Here is a 27,822-nt window from a genome sequence, read left to right as displayed (position 1 = left end):
GATTTATCTATATTAGAAAAAGGCACATTTTTCCTTCATTAAAAAAGAAGTGCGTCTGTATTTCACTGATACAAATAATGGTGCTATAAGGTCCTCTTTGAGGAAGGATCTCTGCTTCATGTCCTTCCTCTTTCCTGAGTTATGTGACAAAGATCCTGGGAAAATAGCTCATAAACTTTGTGGTAAGCACTACCTCTCTCCCCCTCCTCTCTTTTCCCTCCTCACAAAAATTTTTGAAACAATCTAAATTATCCAGGTCTAATATGTCATAATTTCTGAAGGGCCTACTTTTCTTACATCACCAACCAAGACACAGAATCCCTATTCAGTGTAAACATGAAGCAGTTTAATTTTTCCAAAGCCCATTTATTTTTACTTTCTGGTATACACAAGTGAGTAAATATTACTTGGTAGGCTAGAATTTCATGAAACCCAACTAAAATGAGGGCTCCAGATCACTAGATGCAGCATAAACATATGGTGAAAACTTTGTAATCGTCCCCAAGACTACAGAGGCATCCTGTGAGGCAGCCAGGAAAGGAACTGAAGTCAATTTTCTGAGTCCCTGTGTACAGCCTTAGACATATCTCTGTCTCAGAAAACACATATTTTCTCAGTTTCTGCCCAGCTAGCAAATATCAAAAGCTAGCAGTTTTCTGCCTCTAGTATCAACTCTGTTACAGCAATTTTAATTGCAATTGGTTTTCTAAGTCATCATCTCCTCTCACAGTAATTTTTGCTGAAAATGTACCTCCTGTCATTGCACGGGCTCCATTCTAATCAAGCTACACTTTTCTCTCCACACTTTTGGCACTGCATTTAAAAATCAAAGTGCCAAATCCCTCTGTGAACTACTCAGATGCAGCACTTATATATGCCTATCAAATGCAGAGAGAATTCAAACTTTGACCCTAAATAAGTTGATATATGAAAACATGACAGTGCTTCTTTGGCTAGATGAAAAAAGAGATTACTTATAAAGCCTTTACTTAATTCTTTGTGTCTGTATTGCAAAACAAGCAATTATAAATCTTCTCAGATTGTTCTAAACAGTACAAGTAAACCTATCAAAATGAGATGCACATGCCAGCATCTCATAAATGCTTTTCCAAGCAGAAATGTTAAGCACAATTGCAGCCCCACTTCAGGTCAGTGCAGTCCTGTAGCAATTAGTACTAAGAACAGAGCAAACACCAGATTCAGAGCAGAACTCATCCTTTTTCACCTATAAAGAAAATAAATTTTAAAGAAAGACCAAAAAATGTGAAGGAAATTTCAGAAAAGTGATGACATCCTCAAGCCTGCCACTATATGCAGAGCTAATGCTGGATCTGTTAGTGAGCTGAAGAGGAATGGTACAAAGAATGGAGAATCTGCCAGACACTGACAAGTCCAGATAAAATGAAGAGTAATAAACAGTTATACAAAAAGACTTGTTTCCCCCAGTGATGAACTACTCTGTTCAACTGCAGACCCAAAGCAGACACAGAACTTGTCTATGGTATCTAACCAAAAAAATGCGATTGATACCTATTTAAAGGACAGAAGATATTTTAAGTAAGTCCTTAGTTTACCAACACAGGAAAGACTTCCCTCAGCCCACAAAGCATTGCCCATTTTACATAGGGATAAATGGGTTCTGCTAGGGGAAGACCACCTGGCATTTGCACCCTAAGGAGCAATTCAATGTCACAGCATAAAAGACTAAAACTTGAATCAGTTACTGGGTAGCTGGGTCCAGTACACGCTACGCAGTAGCTGATAAACACCTGACATGTGCTATTTAGATCCAAAAAATATTTTGGCAAAACATTGTGGAAGTATTCTGTTTCCTATGGTCCTGGAACACCACCAGTATAAATTTTATGGGTTATTGTTCAACTGTTTCAATGCCTCATGTGAGAAGTGGATTAAATCTATGACTATCCCCAGCCAAAAAAATTGAGTTACTGCACCAACATCTCTTGTGCTGACTCCTGATAATTCGCATTTACTTTCCTCAGCCTTTACAGCTTCTTTCTTTGACATTTACTGCAAGTGCAACTGCTGCCATTGCTTCCACAGAACATCACAAACACTTTATTACTAATTTTCACCAAAGAGCAGGAAAGATCTGAGAGCAACTGGGAGGGCAAGTCCTCCAAGCTACATACAAACTTTTGATTGCAACAGAGACCTAGAAGCAAAAACTTGAAATCTCACAACTGGAGTGAGGGTTCACAGCTAAAGTGACTTATACATCCAGTAAGGGATGCTGCAGAACCAAGAGACAGGACAGATGGCATGGACTCATTTGTACTGCAGAGGAAATAATGTCCCTGGATTATTTCCTGCAAGTGTTTATGTGTTTGCACTGGGGAAAGAAACTACTCTAGCAACCAGGTTTCCATCTGAAACTTTCTGGTAGCTGGAAACTGCTACTTTTCCACTTCTCCAAAGAAAATCTCAAAGCTCAAAGAAGATCTTTATAAAGCAATGCTTTTAGAGGAATGAATTCATCTTCCAGAGAGCTCTCTAACACATACATCCATAGTAGCATATAACAACCAGTGCTAGTATTTAGGCTGACCTATTTTCCTTGCTAAAAGCAATACTACTCTATTTCTCTTTAGGACACCACCCATTTTCATTTCAGATAATTGCAGAATAAAATATACTGCCTTCTCCACTTCCATTGCTGTTGACAGAGACCAATGACTAAAGACTTATTTTCCAGTGTACAGTTAGATCCCCAGCAAGCTCTGCCCATCAGATTATTCAATTAATTTTCCAAATGACATGAATCACAGTTTTACATTCATTTCCTGATGATTATCAAGGTCCTAGAAAAACTGCATTAAATTCTGAGCAGCTCCAATCCTTATGAGAATTCTGTTTCTTAAACACAGTAATCATCAGCTGTTTTGGACAACAGGACCCATTTCCATGCACTGAATCTTACCCTTTAATTTTCAGACATTGCAAAACTCATCAGTTGGCAATCATTAATTGTTAGCTGGGATCCCTATGCAACCTCATCAATTAGGTACTTTGTGCCTATCAATAGATTTAAAAGAAAGCAAGAACTATCAACTGTATATCTATGCTACAAAGAGATAAACAGCTTTGTTAAACACTTGTCTTTATTGTATCAGAATCACTGATTTAAATATTAGTATTAGCTCTTGTACTGTTCATCAATTCCAGTAAATTTGCACTGGAAATACATTTGGCTCACTTTTACTCGGATGTGAGGTTCTGGCAGTATGCATTTGTAGTCTATTTTTCATAAAGCCTTCCTGGCAACACAGATACAAGGTTGTTTTCAGACATGCTCCTAAAATGTGCTGTAAGCAGGCAGGAGCCCAAGAGCCCATTTGGAGCAGCAAGCCCTGCAGGTCGGGAATTAAGATCACCCATTGTGTAACAACAGCCATGGGGTCAGCTCTGCTTCAAGGAAACAGTAGAAGCAGAATATAAGAGTAGGATTTCCAGCAGGTATCTCTGAGGTGTCCATTGTCCTCAAAACAGTGAAGAGTAAAGCACCCAAGTCCCTCACAATCCCATGAAGAGTCCCCACCAGCCCTTCTATAACACAGCTCTGACCAGGCACAAAATACATGAGGCTGTAAATCTCCACCACAGCACACTTAATTTTTTGTTTCATATTTGAAGAAACGAAATACCCAATTTCTTTCTTCAGTGTTAGAGAAACAAGAAGGATTCTGCAATGCTGCCGTAGTGCCTTTATTGAAACATGGATTATTAATGCAAGTAATGATCATGATGGACAAGGCTGACAAAACACCTCTGGACTCTGCTGTTGAACTCACTGTATCAGGCAGGAAAGACTGAATGTCACACTTGCTGATTTCGGAAAACAAAGTATTTCTACCTAGCTTGTCATAACTACCTCATTAAGCAAATGATTTCCCTTTCTGCCATCCCCTAACCATCTAAAAGTTTAGCCTCATTTCCAATTTGAATTTGCCCTTTATTAAATTGAATTCACTGTTCTTTGTGTTACTACTTGTGTTATGTATCATTTCCTTTTCCTGGTATTAAATGACCCTTAAGATTATGATCCTGCCATTAAGCATTTCTCTATATGATACTGGTTAAATTCATTCCTGCTTCTGTATCTCCTTTAATGGTGCAGTCTTCCTTTGGTGTCTGGTTTCTGACATTAAGAGATGCATCTTGGTGCATGATGCTACAGGTGTGATCTTAGCAACAGCATAATGATACATTTGTAAATTCTCTTATCCCAACAAAGCTGGTTTTCAGCCTTCACTAAAATGAGCAGTGTTTTGATAACTTCCATCAACAAATACTTCTTTTCCTGACTGCTTTCATTTTCCATCACTCATCTCAGGATAGATTTGCTGATTAAGACCAGACACTTCCCTGGTGGCACCGCAAACACCTTACATGGAATTAAAAACCCATTGGGTCTCAGTACTGCCCAAGGCTTTGGCAGAGAGCTGGCAGTCAGGTTCACAGTGATATGAGAGGCACTGGTTCGTGCTGTCAAACAGGAATGAAGTTAAGAACTCTTATGTTTTCCTAAATCTTGAGCTGTGGGGTACAGGATTTATTGTGGAGTTAGGCATCCTTTCCTGTATGTCTTTCTCTGGACCTGGACCAAACTCCATTTTGGAAAGACATTTCTGAGCTACCTTAATAGGCTGAGCCTCCCATATTTAAAATCAGCATCAATGGATAGAAGTAATAAAATTTGTGTGTTCAGTTTAAGCACAGACATCCCTCCCAGTTGCTTTCTGCATGTGGGCCCATGCAGTTGCACAATCACACATGCTTCTTCACCTGTAGGATCAAACCTCTTGAAATTCTTCCATTATTAACTTGCAAATAACTTATAACCCAATCAGAGACCCACCTAGAAGATTGCTAACAATATCTACATTCTGCCCAACAAAGCTGTTCACTTACAAGGCTTTTTTTTTCCTAATAAATACAGATATGGACATAGATATAATCTGAGGACATATATGTGTGCATATATATATATGTATATAGATATATAATTTTTTTGCATATTTATGTAGGTACATGAATATATATTTATATATGTAAATATAAATATATATGTATAGTTACACAGAAACTCAGACACTTATTTGTAATTTTGGCCTCACATGCCCATAAAGAGCAAAACACTTAAAAATTATTCTTGCAATAGGTTTATGGCAGCATGGCAAAAATATCTCCTCTCTTAATTAGTCAAAGGCTCTTAAACTCATGGAGTTATAAACTGCCAGAAGTAGAAATCTATTGAATGTAAGTAATGTGCTTTAGATAAGCAGCAGGAAATAAAGTACAAGATGGCCCAGTGTTACTTGTCTTAACAAAGTTTTACTTTCCCTGGATCTGCAGCAGGGCTTTTAGTGTTCTTTCTTTACTTTTAATGAAACTTTACCACAGAATCTCCCCTGTACCATGACCTGGAATTCAGAAAAACAATGCAACAGCCAATATATTTTTCTGATTATATTTTCCAGAGCCAATTTCACACAGACTGTTTATAAGTCACTCACCAGAAAGCAGAAAAGAAGAAAAGAACATTTTCCATTTCTTTACTGAAAAGCAAAAAGCCTCAAACCAAACAAAATTGTACACAGCTGTGTGACACCAGCAGTGACTTTTATGATACCATATGCCCCGCTGAATGGTGTTTCACTCAGCTGATGTAGCCTTACTGAAAGGTTAATAAAGAGGCATGATCTTGGGCTAATAAAGGCCGAGTCCGTTATAAAGGAGATAGATTTCAATTTGCAAGGAGAAAGAGGGGAGGAAAAGAGAGAGGCAGGAGAAATCTCTGCTGAGGGCACTGTTGGCACACCATGACTTGCAGTGCAGGGACAAGGGGCCTTTTATGGGGTTTCACTATGACAGCACATGGGGTAAGCAGACCAGGACCTGCTCCAAAGCCCCCTGCAAGGTTCTTTCCCTAGAGCTACACGGCAAACCCAGAGCTTGTCTTCCAGCTTAAGGATAAGAGAAACCAACATCTCAGTTCTCATCTGCTTCTGTATTTGACATTATTTATCATCATTCTGATGGGCTATGTTACAATTAAAATGATTTGAGGGGATTGCCAGCCTGGGGGGCTTTTTTCATCTAGGATGCAAAAGTCTGAGATACAAACCACTTTAGAAGCACACATATGGAATTGTGAGATGCACTGTCCCTGAGAGATGGGGCTGAGCCACCCACAGACACCTAACAGCCATCAGAGAAAAGATGGATCCTCACCTACCCTTTCTACCACTGCTGAGAAAGTGGGAAACCTAGGTGATTTTTACTGAAGCAAAACTTCCTTTCAAATATGCATTTCTGCAGAGTCTGGCAGGCTTCTTCCAGCCTCCCAGGAAAGCATTTCCAGCACACCCTGTCCCAAGACCCTCTGTTCCCCCACACACACTCAAATCCCATCAAGGTAAACAAGTGATAAGACTTCAGGATTAGGTCTACTGACCTCAGAAGGAATTTTGCTCAAACCAGCATTAAGCTTGGAAGGATTTTGTCCTTACTGAGAGGCTTCTAAAGGTTTTCCACATAAGAGTTTCAGGAAAATGACTTGTGGAATTTACATCCCGCTTTGCTCCCTCAGACATTTTGGCAGCTTATCCTGGAGGACACCGGAGCTGGCACTTAGACAAGACGTCAGCTCACAGCCTAACAAATTATTGATTCTCTCCTCACTTTGAAGCAAGGCAACAACAAATTCCTAAATGCACTGCATCCTTCACTATCTCCCTCCAGAGAAATACCATCTGTAACACTGGCACTAAGGGGGTGTTTCCATCTCTGGCCATTTCAGGTGGACAGAGCTCTGGGCTTATGCATTTTGTTCTCGAAGCCCAGGTGAGATTTTTGCTCAGAACAACTTTCAAACCCACACTGAGACACAGTGAGACATATTTACAAATGTTTGAGTGCACATATATGAAGTAAATTTAATGTGGAGTGCAGAAGGTGTCCAACAGAAAATGGGGTTAAGAGTTTGTTTTCCCCAGTATTACATTATTAAGAGATAAACAGAATTTTCCATGTGCCATACACTTAATGAGCTCCAGATTGAGGACACAAAAAGATCTTGACATTGGCTTGAAGAAAAAAAATGTTCAAAATTATCTTGATAAACTGAGGCACTTAATCATAAAAAATACATCACCACATGAGCATCAGCTTTTTGCAATCCCTGTTATTTCCCTGCTAATAACTATGTGCTCCGTGCTTGTTTTCCTCCAGCTCTCTTCACTGCCCACTCACTAAGCATGTAGGTTGTCCCTTGACCCACTGCTCTGCCAGGGCTGTGCTGTCTCCAGCTGCTGGTATCTCAATTCTGCAGCCCCTAAATGCCAAAACCAACACACAGCTACCAAAAAGTGCTCAGCACTAGACTTGTGACATGAGTGGACTGAAGAGTAACATCTACTTCTGCCTCTCTGAGTGTAGTTGTGGGAGCAGCCTTCCCTTGTGTGAAGGGCTAGAAATGAGGCTATTTGATGGAATCCATCATGGAATGCCTTGTTGGGATGTACAGGAGAGGCCAGGGACCAAACCCAATAGCTGCAGCTTGCAGTTGTTCAATACATCTCGTATGCAATGCCTCCCACTGTCTTGCACCAGCTCACATTAGGACTAGAAGAGGTCCCTTGGGCAAATTCTGCATTCTCACAACTTAGAATACAGATAAATCCAGCAGCTCATCTATTCAGTATTGAAATGTTTCCCCTGCACCTGAAATCAATATGGTCTTCATGCAAATTTTTACTACATGTGCTGCATGGATTCTAAACATTCATTCAGTTGACACACTTTAATAGCTCAGAAAAAGATATTATAACTTAGCAAGGCAATGATCTACAATTTTATATCTCCCTAACCACATATTTATAAACAACACTATCAACATTGTTAAGGTTAGTGTGTGAAACTCTTATACCATTTCTAAATGCATTTTTTTGCAAATGCTACTTTTATCAGAAACATTAAGCAGCAATTTTTTTTTTGCTCCAGGCACTCATTTCTGATTAAGATTGATACAACAGAGATTTCAAATGTGCAAAATACTCTGTACCACAAATACTTTTTTTTGTCCTTGTGAATTGCAGAGTGTCCCAATTTCAAGAGTCTGCTTTGCTTTAGATAACATTGCCAAGTTACTAAAAAAAGCCATCAGCAGTGGACTGTTTGCATCCCAGGGTCATAATAATGTATCCTGGTGATACTGAAACATCAAGATGTAAACAACAAGGAGACAGAAGAATGTTGACCCAAGTGGCCAAGTTTAAAAAAACTGCATTTCTAAAGCAAAGCAGGATTTTGACCATGAGATAGTACTGGTATAGGTTCCTGCAGAACTAGGTGCCAATTTTAGCATTTCTCAGATGAATTTGCAAACTGAGTTCATATGTTAGGCTCACAGCAGAATAGAGACCTCAAGAGATGCATATTCCTGTACACTGAAGAGGCTGGAATAATCACTCCTAGCCCCAAGGCAGAGAAATAGGAGAACATTTGTTTTCAATATTTAAATCAACTAATGCTGCAGGATATCTCATCATTAATACAAACACACATAATAACAGGCAGAGGATAGCACTGAGACAGACACCTATCCTGCTACATGGTTTTGCAGCCTTAAAATACCCTGGATAGAAATCAAATATGAGCCACCATTAGCTACAGCAACATTTTGTAGGAGATGGACTGATAGCAAGACAAGGCAGATCGTGAATCTTTTATTGAGCTAATATATAAGCTGCAACACATGAGCCTTCAGGCCAAAGAAGTCTTCAGGGGGCTGGCAGCAGAAAGAACATTTCTGGCCTGAAAGCATCTCAATGTTTCGAGCCAACACAAAGTCTCCACCTCTGCCCATTTTATCTCAAACAGCTGAAAATATTTTTTGCAGCCTGTTTGTGACAGTGACAATGACAACCTGCACAAACACAGCAGGCCCAACAGAAAATCCTTACTGCTTAAGTGCTCTGTTTGGTCTCTGTCCACCCAGGCTATTTATAGAGCAATCACAGGGACACTCAGCCCAATCATGGTGACAGGCTAGTTTTGCAAGAAGTACAGTAAAATTAAAAATACTCTGTGAAAGCACACAAATACTTTCCCCTGTGACTAGTACTTGGGTGTCCCTGGAAGTGACCATTGCAAATCTCTTGCAATTACAGTGCAACTTAAGGGGGGAAAATACTATTGTCAAGGTGTTTCCGAGAGATGAAGGGATGAAGGGATGTGGCCAGGAGCGACTTCCATCTCTCTAGATAAGGTTTCCATGCAAACTTAAGGGCCACTTAGCAGAGACTCGAAGAAGGTGTTTCCAAACTAAAAGAATGAGAGGGTGTTGGTTGAGTTAAAAAGCTGGGCTCTGAAATTTGGCACTGCAAAAATTCAGTCCCTGCAGAGACAATCATGGGAGCCAAAAAGAAAAACAACTTTATTGCTGTTCACATAATATCGCAAAATTTGTGAAGCACAGAGAGTTTAAGCAATTGGCCACCAGGATCAGAAACTTAACTATGATCTCTTGCATCTGAAAAACACTTTTTGCAGCAGAAAATGGGCTGGATTTTTCAAGTCTCTAGGAAGCACAAGAGTACTGAAATAGGGTTTCCAGTAGCAGTAAGGCTGAGGTGGTCAGAAAATCTTTGTAAACTTTTTTTCCTTGAGCCAAAACAATTTGTGGCATCTTAGTTCTGCTAAAATTGTGTCTGAAAGACAAAAAAGGGAAGAAAACTGGGAAAGTTATGAAAAGGGGGAAATCAGACATAGAAAAGCTTTGAGAAGCATAAAATATTCTGAAATAAGGTTTTGCTTCTCCATGTTCTGTATTATGCATCTGAAGATAAACATTTCTTAAAATAAAGCATTTCTGTGAACCCCATAAAAAGCTTCCTCCCTCCCTCACCTCAGAACTTCCTTTCCAGTTTTGAAATTGACTGTGTTTGGTCCTATTCAAAATAAGTGCAAATGTTAAAATCCTACATAAAATATAGCTTTTGTCCATACCATAACTTGCACCTGGAAATCCATTCTTCTTTGTAAGGACAATGTACCTAAGCAGTTCACAAAATGTTCTGAGCCTCTTTATTAGGCATCTAAATATTTTTTTTAAATATAAACTCATCTGGAGAGGAAGACATGAAGCCAAATAGCACTAAGCATACACCAGACTGCATTTTCAGGCAAGTCAGTTAGAAGCATAAGGCTATGAATAATCTGATCCCAACTATCCCAACAAACAGGAAAAATAATGAAAGCAAAAGGGAGAGGGAAAGAATTCAAACAAGCAGTGTATGTAAGATAACGACAGTGCTGGAGCATCACTGTAGTGTAGCCAGGCTGTGGCAAGTGATAACATTCACTCCCCAGAGAAACCTTTAGGTTTATGACAAATCAAGGATGATGCTCAACAGCCATTTGATGAGCTCTGCAACAGCTGCTGTGGTCTGCATGCCACTGCAACACAGCTGGAAATGCACGGTGCCACAGCATTAAGTGGATAATGACTCAGGGCTTGCCAAGCACTGAGTATCAGTAACTTTTTCTGATGAGTTATTTGTGTCCATAATCAGCTGTGAAACTCTTTAGTAAAGATGTTCTCTGAAGACGAGGATTTATCTGCAAAGCAAGCTACTGTTGTTAATAAAGTTGTTTGGCCTCAAAGCCTCAACAAACCAGACTCAAAACCATGTTGCAGGCTTAGGGCAATCCAGTGGTGGAAATTTAAGGAATATTTAAAAGATAGAAAACATGGTAAATGAATGAATGAATTGGTGGACCTTTGTCTGTGAAATGGAAGATGTGCTGGGGAGTAGAAGCAGTACAATGCAACCATGACAGTAGGATCAAGGATGAAATATTTTACGTTATTGGAGGGCCATTTTTGACTTGGAAAAAAATCCTAATAGTGCAATCACTTACATCTTGATTGTAAGACATCATGTGCTCTGATAAAGGCTGGCACCAGCTTTCCCAGTGAGCAGAATCCAAGGAACAAATTGTGGCACAGGCAGTTCCAGTTCCCTCAGTCTTGCCAGAGAAAAGCTGTATCCACTTCACTGCAAGAAACATTAAGCATCAGGCTGTGTGCAGCCACCCTATAGGGAAAACAAGGGGCAGAACCAAGCTTGTTGCTTCCCTTCACTCTATCATGGGGAAATGAGCCAGTGTAAGAGGAAATATTCTGGACAACACAGTGGGGGATTAGACTCTACTGCCCTGTGCACAGGGACAGGTCAGGCCAACCCAGCTCTTCTAATTTGATTTTTTTTTTTGTGTGTGTAGCACAAGAAAATCCCTGGCACATTTCTCAGCCATAGGATGTCTCCTTTCATTCCGTGATTGCTCTGGCCAGTTACAGGAGCTGTCTCAGCTGGTGGGGGAGCAGCGCTGCAGTTGTCATCACCATTCCTGGAACCGGAATCAGCAGCAGCTGCCGTGTTCTTGGGGAGCCCATGAATCACTGTCCACAGAGAGGCGACAAGGGAGGGTATGGCAGGTGAGGATGATGTGCAGAAGGAAGGCAGGGGGCATGTTCCTGTCTTTGCCTAAATCCGTGAAGATCAGCCTCAGTCCAGACTTAAGACAATCACACATTGCCACATCCACCAGTCTTTTCCCATCCCTCACAGGTCAAAGGCATCTGCCTTAAAGAATGTAAATTAAGTAACAACCATTGCTTTCTCCTTTATTATACTGATGCCTAGAGCATGGAAAGGGAGGCAGGGGGAACCTAGCAGAATCTTACTGTGATTTACATCAAATGCCATTTGTACTTTTCACTGGCTGCCTGAGAGAGAGGAAAACCACAGAATGAATATGGGGGGTCTTTATCATCACCAAAAGAAGAGAAGCACAAGAAAAGAGCAAACAGGAGAAGATGAAAAGAGGAAAGCATTTCAGAGAAGTGAGTTTATAGCTGTTGTTTCTTCAGCATTCCACAGGTTCAGATTGAGCACATGGGCTGAGGAAGGAAAGGTGTTTTTTACAGCAGCAGAGGCTGTGGTACTTTTCCAGGGGTTTCTACTACTCAGAAGGTGAGTCCTAGGAACTGTTCCATAATAGACTTTCAGGGATGACAGTGATGAGAGCATCAGTTTTGCAAACATGAGAGGGAAAGGACTCATTTAAGGGATCTCAGCACATTTACATGGCTAGTCTTGTACTGAGGGCAGGGACAGAGCCCACACAGCCCCGGAGCATTCGCTACAGGTGTCTGTGCATGTAGCTGCATCAGTGAGTAACTGAAAGTGCCCGTTGGTGCAGAAGGTTCTTCAACAGGAGCTGCAATGCTGAGAAAAGCTGTATTCCCCATATTTTCCTTGGACAACATGGCAATGACTGCACAGAGCACAAACCCCTTTTACTCTCCTCACATGACAACCCAGGTGTGTCACGCTGAGCCCTCATGGCAATCAAGCAGAGCAAAACAACATCCAGCCTGGTTGGACTGTCTCCTCAAGCAGTCTCAGTAGTAATCAGGCTTTTTATTCCCTTGTGCATGATGACCCATCAGGAGAAACCATCATTGTCAATGCTCAATTTTATTCCAAATCTTGCACTGGCTGGTCATCTCTTGAAAGCACTGGTTTCTATAGTTACACAAAAATGAGTGCTGTTCCTGGTTCCTAAGGAAATGAGAGCAAACGTGCAGTATGACTTTCTCTTCCTACTAACTTGAGAACTCATGGACCAGCTTTTATCCAGAGCAGAGAACAGTAGAGGCTCCCAGGAAAAGTAAGTCCTCACAAATTTCATGAACACAAGCTCTGGAGAGGATATACCTCCATGAAAGGCTGAAATGTCAGCTGAGGCTGAGCAAGACACAGTTTTGCCTGGCTACAGGAGCAAAACAAACAAACAAAATTCAGCCACATTAATTTCAGAGAAATTACCTTTCCCAAACATAAGGTTTAGAAACCATTTGTTTCTAAGGATCATTGAATTAATAATCATGAAAACTAACGGTTTTTCCAAAAGTTATTTTATTTCCTATCATTAATTCAGCCTCTTTGAACTGCTAAAGATATGTACACATGAATGGCAAGCTGAACTGTCCTACAAGTGCCACATCAAGATGATGCTATTGAAGGGCACTACAGTACTCTTTGTTCCCTCACTAAATCTGCCCTGGGGATAAATCCAACTCATACCAATGGGATTTAGCCAAAACCCACTGCAGACCACAGCAGAGATAAAGCTGGCATTTCTGGTATTGCCTTAACTAGGGTGGTTTAAGATGCCAGTATTTCAGGCTTCCTGAGCAGGTCTACCATTCAGCTTTCATTTACATTGTCACTGATGGAGGGGGCACCCACAGAGAATTAGAGCTCTGAAAATATCTCCATGCAGACAGGGCCAAAGAGGCCTCCTCCTCATGGTGATTTACTTCACTGCAGCAATGAAAATTCCTGTCTGGAACCAAGTGCCTGCCTGCAAGCTTACCACAGCTCTGGGGCTAAAAGAGTCAAAAGGTCACATTATTTATTTGTTGCTCTTCCAAGATCACTTTCCCATGAACTAGATGGATTCCCAAATGCCTTCTATTGCACAGAAGACTGTGATTAATCTAAGTCTTGGTTCAATTTGGGACTAGCAGTGTCTTCTTCAAAAAACTCTGTCTTAAATTCATTCCTTAGATTCTTAGAAGTTTTAAAACTGGACAATTAGTTTTGAAGTAGAATATATAAAAGTCTGCTTTTGCTAAACAAGTGCAAATACTGAAGAAAATTAATTGCTCTTATTCTTAATGTAATTTCTTGCCCAGCAGAGGAAGAATTCCATGTTCAGGATCTTCAGCTTTACTCTCTTCCCCTTCCCTGTATTAAAACATGGAAGAGGTCTGTTCTGCTCTCAGTCCTGCTACCCACCCTGTGTGCTGTTGCATGTAAAACTCAAATTTCATGTGTGTTTTCTCAGCTAATAAAAGTTCTTCTCTGACTCTGAAGTATGGTGCTATTTAATTTTTATGCAATATAATAGAGCATGATTTTATACGATCCCTCATAACTTTCTCTTCTTCATAAAGCTGCAGTTCCTGGAGCCACGTTGTTACACAAAATTCTCATTACACCAAAATGTAAAAAAAAAAGAAAAAAAGAAGGAAAAAAAAAAAAAGCTATTAGTGCTCAGGGTAAGAAAGAGGAGATTGCAAAGGTGAAAATACCATAGATTCAAGTACCAGAAGAGCCCTAGCAAATCATGTTACAGCAGTTTAAGATATCACCATCCCCAGATGGCTGCCTCAACCATTTGCTAGAGGTTTCCACTGCTTGAGGCAATGGGCAGAGCAGAACATGTGTCTGCACTTAAGCACAACAGCTTAGAGATCTCACTGCTCGACCATCAGCCTCAGGTCTGAGCTAAAGGGGAGGTTTTGCACAGAGCTGGAGACAGCCCAGGCTGATCTGCCCTTCTGCCTATTCTGCTGTGAAACAGGGGCCCTGAGAGACACTGGAGCCACTTCTCTGCCCCAGGTTCATGCACCCTCATTTTGTACCCTAGCATTTCACACAAGCTATTTTGGAAGCAGCAATGCTCATGCTGCCATAGGATCCAGGTCAGGTTGGCTTCCCTGCTCAGTCACCCCATTACCCCAGCTCTTCAATGTCCTCTGTAATCCCACCCTGGCATTACAACATCACTCTTCCAAATCTCCTGACATCCGCTCATGACAGACTCTGTCCCACACCCCCAGCCAGGACATGGTTTTCTCCCCACACAGCCTGGCATGTGGAGCTGAACGCTGCCTGAGCTGACAGCCCAGCCCAGTCAGCCACCATGGCACTAAGGTGACTGCTTCTCCAGGGAGGCATTGATTTGGCTCCCTGTCCTCCACCCAGCTATAGCATTTTCATTTGCCAGTCACAGGAGTGCTTCTTGTCCCTTTCCAGGGTAGTATTGTGCATCAGATACCATTAGCAGCAGTGATCCAGCGATCCAATTGCTCTGCAAAAGGAGCTTGGGGATGCACATGTTGGTTACACATAACCTAGCCATGGTTTAAGGGCATGACCTTGGGTGTTTACTCCCCCAAATACAACACTAATTCTGAGATTGCCTTTCCACCCCAAACACTCATCAGAACACTAATAAAGTATGAGGTCTTATATGCTAAAATGGGCACATTCCCACTGGAAAAACAGCCATCCCAGAAGTCTCAAGCCTGGCAGGAAACTGGTTTTCCAAGAGCCTGGAGTTATGTGGGACAAGCTACTCAGCAACTGTTTCCCAGAGAAATACAGCACAGGCCATGACAAGCCCAACAAAGACTAAAAATATCCCAGAGTTTAGCCCAGGCTCTACATATTGTTCCATTTAACGTGCCATAATTAAGGCTTTCTGTCCACACAGAGAGATGTATGAAGTGCAACACCATCACACAACTGGGAACAGTGATGTGTAAGTGACTCAAAGACAAGGGGATAATGCTGCTGTTCAGCACAGAAGACACCAGTATCAGGAATAACAACAAATCGAGGGGAATGCCTCAGAAGAAAGAGATCTCCTCACAGGGTAATGGGAATCTGGAGTAAAAATTCAGTAGTTTAGGTGGATCCCAGCAATTTGGCAAGTGTAGCTGCCTTCAACATTTAAATTTCTCTGAGTAATGTCTACAAATTGTACTTATCTAAGACTGCAAAGCATCTGTTTAAAGCAGGCTCTAATTTGAGACATTTTCCCCTTTGATAATATGACTGCATCAAATTCCAAAGTGCTAAAAACCAGACAAAAACCAAGAGTTGAGATGCTGCAAGATGTGACATTTTTCATATAACAGCAAGCCAGTCTGACACTCTCATGGATCCCAGCATGCTGTTATTATGTGAAGCTCTAATGCCATTGATAATAGTTAAAGGATGGCAGTTATGTTTCAGAAGCCAAAAATAATTTTAAAACCTTGAAGTGCCTTTAAACAAACGTTACTGAAACCTCTCCTTGTGGTCCTTGAATTCCCATCGGGTAGACACAATACCCTTCATGTAACCCCTGTCTGCTGATTAATGAAACTTGGCACAGGGTAGCACAGCCATACCAAAGGCAGCACAAAATCCCAAATTTCTTCAAATCCCAGGGGTGAAAATGCACAGACAACAACAGCACCCCCCAATCATTTCCTGACTTCACTTAACCAGAAGTTTGAGATAAGAGTGCTCAAATAGGCAGTGCTTTTCCCTGTGTGTTCCTGACAATGGCTCCACATTCAAAGCAATCACAGCCATCTCCTGTGTACAATTACAGCCTTTTACAGTCTCACCTTGTCTAACTCCCCACCACGGACCACAGGTCTAGTCAGACACTACGTGCATTTCCAGTAAGTTTTCATGTAGTTGCCTGGATCTCTGGCTCCTGTTGGAACTCTGCTGTCTGCAAAGTTAACAGGCATGAAAAAGTTGGATACATTTCTCACGTAAGCTAAAACTGAGCTTTTTGGATCATTAGTGCTCATAGCACCTAATCATGCTACTGCGAGAATAACTAACCCTTTATGTTCTGCAGGTACTGGCCTGAGCTGCAAAGGCCAAACATCCAGACTGGCTGGGTTTTCATGTACTGCATCACATCTCAGTTTTTCTGCTTTGTTTTATTTATGACTAAAAAGCAATAATCCATATGCCATCTGATCTGATAATCTATACTCTGGTTTGCTCACTCTGCAGCAAGATTCAAAACACAATATTCAGCAAGCAACAGCATCCCAGCTTCTTGTGTACAAACCAGCAGTTTGGGACCACTGGTGCACAGATAGGTCAGAGCAACACTGCAGTAACAATCAGATACAGCCAAGGTGACCTAAAGCAGACTAGCCCAAGTCCCAGATCTCATTTGGAACAAGAAGGAATGCCTGTTCATCCAGAGCACTGCAGCACTCGAGGTACCACCAACATACCCTGAGCAGCAGAGAAGGGAGAAGAGCCATGCTGGGGAGGGAGCAGACCTCGCTGCCTGCAGCCAAGGGCAGAGCCAGCCCTCGTTTGCTGCTGCACTGTGGGGGTGTTGCCAGAGATGCAAAGCCCAGGAAAACCCATCGAGATAAGTTTGCACACAGCCTGACAAGTCAGTGCTAAAAATGACCCATACAGATTCCCCACCCTGTGCAAAGCCACTACTCTTTAGATCAACAATGGGGTGTGAGGGCAAATGGCTTGCTACATTACAGCAATTAACTTTTATGCTGTTTGGCCATTTGTAGCCAGAAATCCTTTCAAGCAGGAATCTTGGATGCAAGTAATTGATATTTTTTTTAGTCAGCTAAGGGACATTTCACAAACTGTATCTTACATATTACATGTCATAATAAGTACCATGTGTCATCACAAATCCATGCTTCTCCCAAACCTGCACCTTAGACCTACTGCTCAAAATATGTCAGCTGTCCATGCCTGGTGGCAGTTTCCATTGCATTTGGTAGATGGTAGATGGTGTGCATGCACTGAAGCTGCAGAAAACCTGTTGAAGACATTCCAACAGCATGTCTGGATGCAGCAGTGCAAAAATCCCAGTCCCAGTTCTGCTTTTGATTTCCTCCTGTGACCCCGCTTAAGCATCTGTTTGCCAGCTTTCCCACCTGTGCAAGACCCCAGTTGCTGGGGTTCTTGTGAAGATTACCTTCTGTAAGGCTCTTAGGAGAATTAAAGTATTTCCCTTGTGATTTCACAGATGTCCATGTGGAAGAGTCCTGGGCTTCTCAACATAAATGCAACCAAGAGCTTCTATAGCACTACCACTATGTTCTACAGAAAGGACCAAAACCTATATTTAAAGAGAGGAATGAAAGGCTTTTGGGAAAAATTTTTAACTAGCACCTAGGATGCTGCTGCTGGGAATTTGTGCTCTGCAGAACTTTACAGGATGATTTAAGAATGCTCAAAACTCCATTTTCCTGTATAAAAAAGTGAGACTAAGAAAGGTAAAAAGGAAGACTGGGATCACAAAATGCAGAGAGAAAATATCAGACAGGGACTGTAAAAGAAATGCAAAGTGTTAAATGTCTAGGGAAGGCAGGGCAAGATAGGAAACAATATCCCAGGTATGAAAACCAGAAAAAGCCAGGCTTTAAGAAATCCCTATATATCAGTGAGTGAGCAGTAGCTCCTCTGGGAAGAGGTCTGAAAGAATAAATTCAACAATGAAGTGGGAAAAGGTAATGAAGAAAGCATTGGTGTGACACTTACAGACTGCTCAGAAAAGTCATGGTGAAAGTGCTAATGAAGTACACATTGTTAATTACCAATGAGCAAGCCCCCCACCACACCAGGGTGCAGGATTACAGAGCCTGAGCAGATGGGTTTGCTGACCATCCCATCACAAGCCATGGCTGAACACCAGAGAATTCACAGGGGCTCACAGAGCAAGTGATGACAAGAGGTTGGGGTTGGGTGATGGGAAGAGAAAGAGGGATCTGTACATCCTCTTTTCTCCCCATGGAGCTGTCCTTGGCACGGCAGCTCTATGGCTACCAATGCACCAGGCTGAAAAGCAGCAGCACAGACCCAGGTGCCACAACCAGACCCACTGTTTCTTGGCTGTCACACGCTCAGCACCTGGGCACAGCAGGAAGCTGGTCACGCAGTACCACACACCAGTTCCCTGTGGCCAGAGGTCAGGATCACTGATCATGCAGATGGTTGGATAACAATACATGGCACTGACAGAATACTTGTGATTACCAAAGTACTTTGTGAGTATGAACGCACCTCTGTCACTAGGAGACAAATTAATATTTGTCCTCATTATACAGGAAGGAACTGAGGCACAGAAAGGTTACGTGATTTGTTCTACACAGCAAAAGTGAACAGCAGAGCAAGGAAGATGATCACTGACAACAGTCACCAAATCTCTTCCACGCTCCCTGGTTTTCCTCTGCTCCTGGCTGTAACAGACTGCAATACATTTGTACTGGCAGCTATGAGGAGAAAGCGAAAAACACAGAGCTGGGACTGGGCATTTATACTGGTAACATGTCTATCCAGCTTTGTGATGGCAAACTGTAGACAGGGAGAGGCAAAAGCTGTTGCAAAATGCTACCTATTTCAGCACCAGTCCCTGGATATTAGGAGCTAGGAGAAGACATTCACAAAGAACCATTTATTGCATGCACACACCCCACAAAGCAGCCAATTTTTTACAGTGGCAGACACAGCAGATGCACAGCTCAAGCAGGAATCCAAATCCAGCCTAATTTTCCTAAAATTCCCACCAAAATCAGAAAAGAGACAGCAGTCCAGAGTGGACTTGTTACTAGCTGATACATGTGAAGAGGGAACTTGAAACAATTCAGTTCCTGGCTGACATATCCTGCTTGGGGGCTATTTTCAAACCAGCAAGAAAAAGAGAATAAAAATATTTCCTCCGTGGATCTGGACTTCTCTCTCTTCCTGTAATATTTTTTCTGTGCTTGCCAGATTGGAAACTGCTGCTGGCCAGAATGTCCCCACCAGGAACAGAACAGAAATTGAGGTGTCTGCTAATAGATATCACCTAATAACAGAGAAAAGAGTTATCTCACTTGCAGCCCATACTGGTATCTCTGATGGACCCAGAGAGCCAAGCATTCAGAAGGTGAATCCATAAGCCCTGGTTTAAACTTCTGACATCTCTCTCACTGCTGAGCATCAGGCTCGCTGTGGGCCAACACTGGGTGCCTCATCCAGCTTGGCTTTGTACCCTGTGAATTCACTAAGCCCTGGGAATTCAGGCAGTGTCTGAGCTGCACACTCAGAACTATTCAAACGCAGCCCCCAGGCTGAGCGGTTATGCTGCTGGCAGTGCAGCAGGTATAAGCATAAGTCAGTGCACGTGAAGTGAGCTGATCATCACTCATTTCTCACCCTGAAACCCCTTTGCATGCCCAGTCCAGCCTCGTTCCACAGTGGAATGGTCACACCTTTGCAGATCTTGTCTCTTCTCCCGTCTCTGAACGAGATCAGCTCCCCCTCCAGCTCCCCAAGGCATTTCTATGTGTGTCATGGCCTTCAGCCACTGGGAGAATTTGGACTGCCCAGAACTTGTAGAGTCAGGAATCTTGGCCATCTCTATATTCAGCTAATGAAAAGGAAAGGAGCAAAGCCAGGTCTGGACACAGCTGCACTGCTCTGGAAGGGAACTACTCAGAAGCACAGCTGCTCCTTCCCCACATGACAGTGGCAGCAGGCAGGGACTTGCAGCCCCCTCAGGCTGCCCATTTTGATTTGTTCACACTCTATATCTTTTTTTAATTAGTACAACTTACTGCAGAAAGCAAGCAGCAAAAGAAGATCCCACCCCAAGAGAAAATAAAGATTTCAATGAAAGAAGGTTGCAAATGTCAGGATGCATATTAGGGTACAGAGAAGCACACACAGGTAGCTACTACATTAAAAGTAAGCATTTGCAAACTCAGGGTGGCTGAGTTTACTTTCTTGCTTTCTCTCCTCTTCTCCTCCCACACTTGATGGGAGAGCCTGACAATTTATACAATCCAAATGCCAAGAAACAGTAGTCTTGTAATCATTTGTTCAAGTCAGGCTTACAGTGCAGGACAGAAGGAATTCTCAGAGCACCTGAGAAGCAAGAATGTATCAACCCTCACATCTAGAGCAAGGTCCATAAAATTCACAGGGAACTTCCCCTCCTGAAAACCAGCCCTCAGTACCAGGATCCCCCAGGGCAGCTGCTCCAGCCTCTAGCTCTCCTTGTGTTCACCCACAAAAGGGAAGGAAACTTCAGTGAAATACCAGTGGGCCAGCTCAGAGTGTGGAGGCAGCCTTGTGAAAATCAGCAGGGAAGGAGCTCTGCAGCTGCTGGTGGGGTTTTTGTTCACCATGGTCCCCCGGGCAGAGGGAGAGGCTGTGGGAAGGACAACCCCAACGGCTGGCTGGGAAGGAGGGTTCCCTGATGGTTAATGTGTCTCTAAGCAAGACAAAATCCACCTCATTCCATGGAGTAGAGGTGAAATGTGGGCTCCACGCAGCCCCACATGGCAGTGAGAATGCTGCCTCAGCATGGACACTCTGACCTCTCTTCCAAGCATATGAAAACTATTGCACCTTATCAGCTCTCCTCTGCTGGAAACCTCCTGCAATCCCATGCTGGGGACTTAGAAAGAGGTCAGGGAGGGAGAATTTTACATGCTGAATCATTCCCAGACAAATCGTTTCCTTATTATACATGGCAGCCTCCCACGGACAGACTGCCAGAGGGCTCTCTGAAATCGTATTAGGTGCCTTTCCCTTGCTCCTCTTTATCCCCCCGCCATCCTTCTCTCATTTGAAATGTTATAGCTTGCAGTCCCACTGGAGAGGGTCTGGGGGTCATGAGCACGCAAACAGTCCAAGGGGCCCAAGGAAGGGAACAGCACAAGGGCCTGCTGTAAACTGCTCCAGGCTCAGCCACTCCTGCACAGGGCAGCTGCGCTCCCAGCTCACACTCCCGGCTCACACTCCCAGCTCATGCTCCCGGCTCACATTCCCAGCTCACACTCACAGTTCACACTCCCGGCTCACACTCCCAGCTCACGTTGCAGCTCACACTCACAGCTCACACTCACAGTTCACACTCCTAGCTCACACTCACAGTTCACACTCCCGGCTCATACTCTCAGCTCACATTCCCAGCTCACACTCCCGGCTCACAATCCCAGCTCATGCTCCCAGCTCACATTCCCAGCTCACGCTGCAGCTCACACTCACAGCTCACACTCCCACTTCACACTCCCAGCTCATGCTCCCAGCTCATACTCCTGGTTCACACTCCCAGCTCATGCTCCCGGCTCACATTCCCAACTCACACTCCCAGTTCACACTCTTTGCTCACACTCCCAGCTCACACTCCCAGTCCTTTGTGGGACTGGCAGCCAGATGTCAACATCCAGCAAGCCCGGTGTCAGACCCGCAAGGCCTTTGTTCTGGCACGCTGCTGATCGCGCTCGCAGGTCAGGTGTGCGTGCTCATACCACATCTACCCACACTCTGGGCTCTCTGGATGCAGACCAGGAGCCACAGAACTGTATTTCAAAGAGCATCAAAGGGGAGTTTGTTAACAAGAGGCACTTAGCTCTGTGCCATGCCAAGGCTCCAGTTGCAGCCTCCGGGCTGGAGCTGACTTGCACCCAGGCAGCCAGAAGTGTGGAGAGAGGGGGTAATTCCCCTTACAAACCGCACAGCTCTGCGTGGGGGATGACTGGTGCTGGGAGGTGCAGGGCTCCTTGCTGCACGGATTGCATGCCCGTGCCTCCCGTGCTGCAGCTGCCTGCGAGGGGAGGACAGGCAGCAGAGGAGCTGCAGCTCCAAGCCCCTCTGTGAAGCCTGGGGAGAAAAACAAGATACTTGAACTTCACATGGGCGGTTTCTGAAGTCAGCACAGTGTCTTGACAGCATTATAGCAGCATCTTTGTGTGCAGCTGGGGGTAAAATATTCCTGATGTAACTTTTATTTAACATAGCAACTTCCCTTGCAAATCACTCTGCTCGGGCCCCAGTCACTGCAGGGACATTGCCAATCAAGTCTGTGACAGAAGTAATGCCAGATGCAAATCAAACGCACAAACCCTTCTGAGTTTACTCAAAACGTGCTCAAGAGCTTTTCAGCAGGTCTGGGTCTGCAGGCTCACTACACGTGCTTGGGCCACTTCTGGTTTGTTACTCAGATTCCTCTGCAAAGGAGGGCTGGGGCTGTCCCACAGCATCACAAGGTTTTCATTTATTCCTGCAGAACTGAATAGCGGTTCTCATGCTGCCTCTCCACTCAAATGCTTTGGAGCCACAAAAATCATTAACACGTCAGGGAAAACAGAAGTCTTCTCTATACCCTCACAATTTCCTAAAAATTGTATCATCAAACCTGGCCAGTAGCCATCTCTCTCTGCTGTTGTTTGTTTTCTCCTACCCTCTGTGCTCTGCTTTGTCTAGGGGAGCAGCTGCCCCGAAGCTCTCTTCTGTTTCAGGAGGGTTCACCAGTGAGTTACTGACAACCCCACAATGTTGTAACAGGTACAACATGTAAGACTGACCTAGCACCATGAGGGCATTTAAAATGCAGCCACTGGGACTTGTGGCAAAATATTTCAGGTTCCAGCTTAGAAGTGACTAGTCATTGTAAGAACTCAGTCTCTTGGTGTTGTTTCCAGCGTGAGACTGGACTCAAATGGTGTCTGTCCTAGAGAATTACAAATCTCATTTTAGCCTCTAGGGTCCACTGAACCTTAACAGATGTGCTGTGAACCTCAGGTAAGTAAAGCAAGTCACAGGCCTGGGAAATGAAACTGCAAGTAGAATTTTATTGCCTAGAAACTTTTCTGGAATCTGGACCCACAGGAATTTGCCCAACACACACATAGTTTCTCCTATCAGCAGAGCACCTCATTATCCCTTGTGGCTGACGTGGCATTGCAGTGTCACAGAGTCCTCATGTCCAGCACAACACAGAGACATTCTGCACAACTGTGAGAATTCTCCCCACAGAGGCATTCCTGCAGACACCCATGGGGCACAGTTCTCAGAAATCTGGCAAGCACCAGCTCTCCACCCTCTGATTCCATCTGTCCAAGGCCTGAATCAGCTCAGGCTGGCCTGGAATTTTGTTCTATTTTTCCTGCAACCCATAGAGCCCTACTGTCCCATTACTGCATTAGGCAAAAGAAGCTGAGACCACAATTGCCCCGAGCAGCTCATATGCAAGACAAGGAAGGAAAAGGCTGGGGAAGGATTATCCCTACAACTGCAGTACTGAAAGGACATGGACATTAACTGACTTGTTTGGGATCACACAAGCAGTCTGTGGCAAAGGCAAGAATTAAACCAGAATCCTCCAAGTCCTGTACTAGTGCTCTTACACAGGCCTTTCTGCCTCTAATGGAGTGTCTTCACTTTTCAAGGGCAAAGTAGGGAAAGTGGCAGTGCCACTTGTCCTGCAGCACAAGCAGAAAATGAGAGTTACAGCACAGCCAGGTGGGACTGAAAACAGCACTTGGAGCAGCAATGTCAAGTGGGCAAAGTTATTTGAAAATTAATGAAGATGTGCTACAGCCAGAGACTTCCTTTCCCCCAGCTGCAAGCTGCTTCCAGCTCCTGAAATGTTTGGATCACTTCCCCATTCCCTCTCTGTAGCATATCTGGCAGAGTTATGGAGATGTGGACATTTGAGCAAGCAGAGCTGATTTACCTTCGCTTGCTTTGCTTCTCAGAGTGCCTGCATCCCCTCTGAACATCTGCTTTGTGTTTTATAGCCCTTTTAATTGGGAGCAATGCTGAATGCTTAGTAACTAGCTCTTTGAGTTCCACAGTCAGGCTCCAACACTATTTTTTATTTCTAACTGAACAACTCTGCCAGGGCAAACCTGAAAGCACAACTGCAGGTTGTGCAGGTGAAGCGGTAACTGCAGGTGAAACAGGTAACTGCTGACACTCTGCAAGTGTTTTAAGAGAGCGCCCACACAATCCTTTTCCTCTTGGTTTCCTCCTTGAGAGGTGGGACAGAAATAAGAAAGATGCATTTGATCTTCCTACATTTTGAGGCTATGCTGATGCGTGACTACATCTCTTCTGCAGCTGAATGGGCCAACCATATTTTTAAAATCAGTCTTGAAACATCAAATTAAGAAAATCAAGTCATATAATCAGAGCAGAGACTGACCTATGCATCCCTGAGTAATTTTTGTCAGGGCAGGATATTTCAGATGACCACTATTCACTCTCTGCTGACAGTTATCTGCTACATTTCTCAAATGTAAACTTCATATCAAAATGACACGAACAAGCCAACTTTAATAGTCTGGAAATAAAACAAAATTTCTATGATTTCTGATTTAATTTCCATCTTGAAATATACATAAAAGTGACTGATAGACCAGTGCAGGCTTGGCACAGGGCAATCATAATGTTCATTTTCAGAATCCTGAAAGTCCTGTTAATAAAATAAATAAGCCAATTTCTCAGTGAAGTGGGAAAGAAACAAAGCAATTGGCATCTGACATTCTCCACCCAGCCTCAGACTGCCTTTCTACAGAAAAGAGGTTGTTTCCAAACAAAACTACTTTCCAAGCTTGCCACAACAGCCCTGCTTCCTGCTTCAAAAAAATTCTGCATGCATTCAAGCCTCCTTATGCACTTTGGTGGAAATCCTATGCTCCCAATGATTTAGACTGAACTTGAAGCCAAGCAAGTTTTCAAACTTTGGTTTGAGATCCCAGCTTCATACAGTACCAGGGCTCCAGGCAAGAACCCCCGCTGAGCATAAGCCTGGTTATGCCATAAGGCTGGTTATGACCCTTTATACAAGGCCAAGCACAGCAGAAATGATGAGCTTTGATGTAAAAACAGGGAAACAATCTTAATGGTGAACATCTGAAACGCCATCAGAATCATCAGTACAGTTTTTCACATGTCACTATGTCATTATATCACAGTTTGGTGGATAGGAGATGGGTCGATGATCCTGTCCAAGTCCAGTCCTAACATCCTCTCTTTGTACTGAATTCAGTCTTCACTTAATGAGCTGCAGTTTTAATGATTTACTTCCAAAGACGCCAAGTCTCTAGTTGGTTTTTTATGTGGCTTGAGGCATATGTTAAATAGGATCATAATATTTACTTACCTCACCAAAGTGGTGGGAGATTTAATGCACCAACTTGCACTTTAATGCAATACAAAATGTCTGAAGCAGTTTCAGGCACTATCCTGAACCTCTGCATTCTGTTTTTAAGGCTCAAAAAAAAAATCACAAATTTTTGTGACATTCTTTTTATTTTGTTCTACACAAAAAGGTAATGAACTAAAAGTAAAAGCATTAGAATCCAAACAGCTCCAATTTTCAATACTGCAAATTCACAGCAAAAGCAGGCTGGAGGGAATGTAGCTAATTTATTTTTCTTGTTGTTTTGTGTTTCAAGACAGTTAATAAAGAAAAAACTGAATTAAAACTTTGTCAATCACAACTTTGACCAGGAAATTAAGACAAAAAGAAATCCATGGAATTTTCCTTTCCTTGTTCTATGAACAGCATTTATTACAGTACTCAGATAGGGTTTTTAAGAAAGTGAGTTGAAAATCAAAAGGCAAAACTGATTTCTTTGTTAACAACTCTTGCAACTCATTTTGAAGATGTAAATAATTACTGTAAGTGTTAAAACTTTACTGGGAGAGAACTTCAGCACAGGTGAACCACTAGAGAGGAACAAAACAAACTGGCTGGCAGTTCTGAAAACCTGTAACCCAATAAGTGCCCACAATGCACTCTGACCCATGTAGATCTTTTATGGAAACTGCTTACTTCAAGCAGTAAACTTAAGGCACAGCTATGAGAAGTAGGCTTAACTCTTACACGGCCGTTTTCATCCTCATACTTAAAAGCAGTATTTACATAGAACTCTGCATTACTAGATCTGTTTTCCATGATGGGACATGGATGGGGGACACACAAGAATTAAGGCTGTAACTGGATGATCAAGTCCCAGCTCAATATTGTGGGCACACGGCTGTGCTGCCTGTCCTGGTCACACCAGGGAGTGTAAATGTGCAGGAAGACCTGGCCAAATCTCTTAATGAGACTGAGCTCTACAGGAAAAACTAAGGAATTGCCATCTGCTCAACAAGGAGACAAGATTAGGAGGACCATGGCCCATTAACCATTTTGACTTGGGTGGGAAAGAAGTGTCTTATTCTGCCTGAACCAATCCCTCTCTGAGCATTTATGAATCCTTTCACCTACATCCACCCATCTCAGCTGTTTTCCTATTCTTTAATATCTCCAGTAAAATATTAACATAGGAGCACTCAGAACAGAAGTCAAACAGGAAGCATTCACTCCTCTCCATGCCTTCCCAAATACAAGCAGCTTTTTCCCAGTGCTCAATCAACACCCCAAACACTCCTCCCTTTCTTTAGGAAACACCTGAGCAAACAGGTGTGTCTAACAGACTGTTCTCAAGTCCAGCAAATCCCCTGGGAAGTAGCTCATGGCTAAGCTGTCCTTTCTAATAGTTGATCCCTTTTTCCATCCTTGGGTGAAGACAGGACTCGTGGGAGACCCATCAGGCAGTGCTCTGCAGACCAGAAGCTCTGGTTTCATTTTGAGATCTGGGTTGTTGACCTGGGGTGCACTGGCACAGGTCTGTCAGCCTCTGCCTCTCAAAGTGCATTCATTATTTAAACAGCAAGACCCTGGGAGAGACGTCGCTGCTGTCTAAATGAGGGAGGACAGGCTGTGACTACATCAGGCAATTTAGGAGCAGTGTTAAAGTGCAGGAAGGATGGGAAAGCTACCAATGCCTTTTTAGCATTTTCCAGTCCTGGAAAATCTGCAACCATCTGAAGCCATCTCCCAGGACATGTTTGTAGCTGCCTATTGTAACAGATCCCTGGCTTCTGCCAGACCTTCCTGGGTGTTAACCAAAACAGCATAAATATTAGAAGGCTGAGAGCTATCTCAGAAGAACAAATAATTTCCATCTGTAACTCAACAGAGTATTTGAACCCAAGGCTATTGAAATGAATGGCTGCTATCAGGCATCCGCTACAGGACCCGCATCACTCTCCCACACTGCTTTGACCTCAGCTGAAACCATTTGCAATTTTACTTCTGCAGTGGCAGGGATTAATGATTGATCATGGACCTTCACCATGAATCTCTGGGCTTCTGTCAGCCAGTGTCACAAACTTAACATTATCTAATTGTAAGTTTTCCCATTTAATTGCAATATACACCTGCTCAATGTCCCTCTGTGTGTGAAAAAGCATCATACTTCATTTAAAAAGCCCTCATTTAAATTCAACAGCTAGCTGCACAGATTTAACCATTAAACTGATTTATGTTGCATAAAAG

The 27,822-nt window shown here is 43.1% G+C and overlaps 1 protein-coding gene across 13 annotated transcripts in view; it reads right to left on the bottom strand.

Moving 5' to 3' along the window:
• The window catches only part of SEMA5B (semaphorin 5B), a 269,934-nt gene that overhangs the window by 195,698 nt on the left and 46,414 nt on the right, over positions 1-27,822 (bottom strand). For 3 of the 13 annotated variants that reach the window (XM_085584191.1, XM_085584193.1, XM_085584188.1), the window contains exon 2: positions 10,948-11,084. The exons of 9 other annotated variants lie outside the window; for them this stretch is intronic. The gene's annotated coding sequence lies outside the window, so the exon portion shown is untranslated. Of the gene's footprint in view, positions 1-10,947 lie in introns of all 13 variants that reach the window. One more of the 13 variants, XM_085584189.1, reaches the window with a different exon arrangement.

The sequence above is a fragment of the Lonchura striata genome, chromosome 7 (assembly GCF_050655825.1).
Source record: "Lonchura striata isolate lonStrDom1 chromosome 7, ASM5065582v1, whole genome shotgun sequence".
Lineage (NCBI taxonomy): Eukaryota > Metazoa > Chordata > Aves > Passeriformes > Estrildidae > Lonchura > Lonchura striata.
This window is presented reverse-complemented; position numbering and strand designations above follow the sequence as displayed.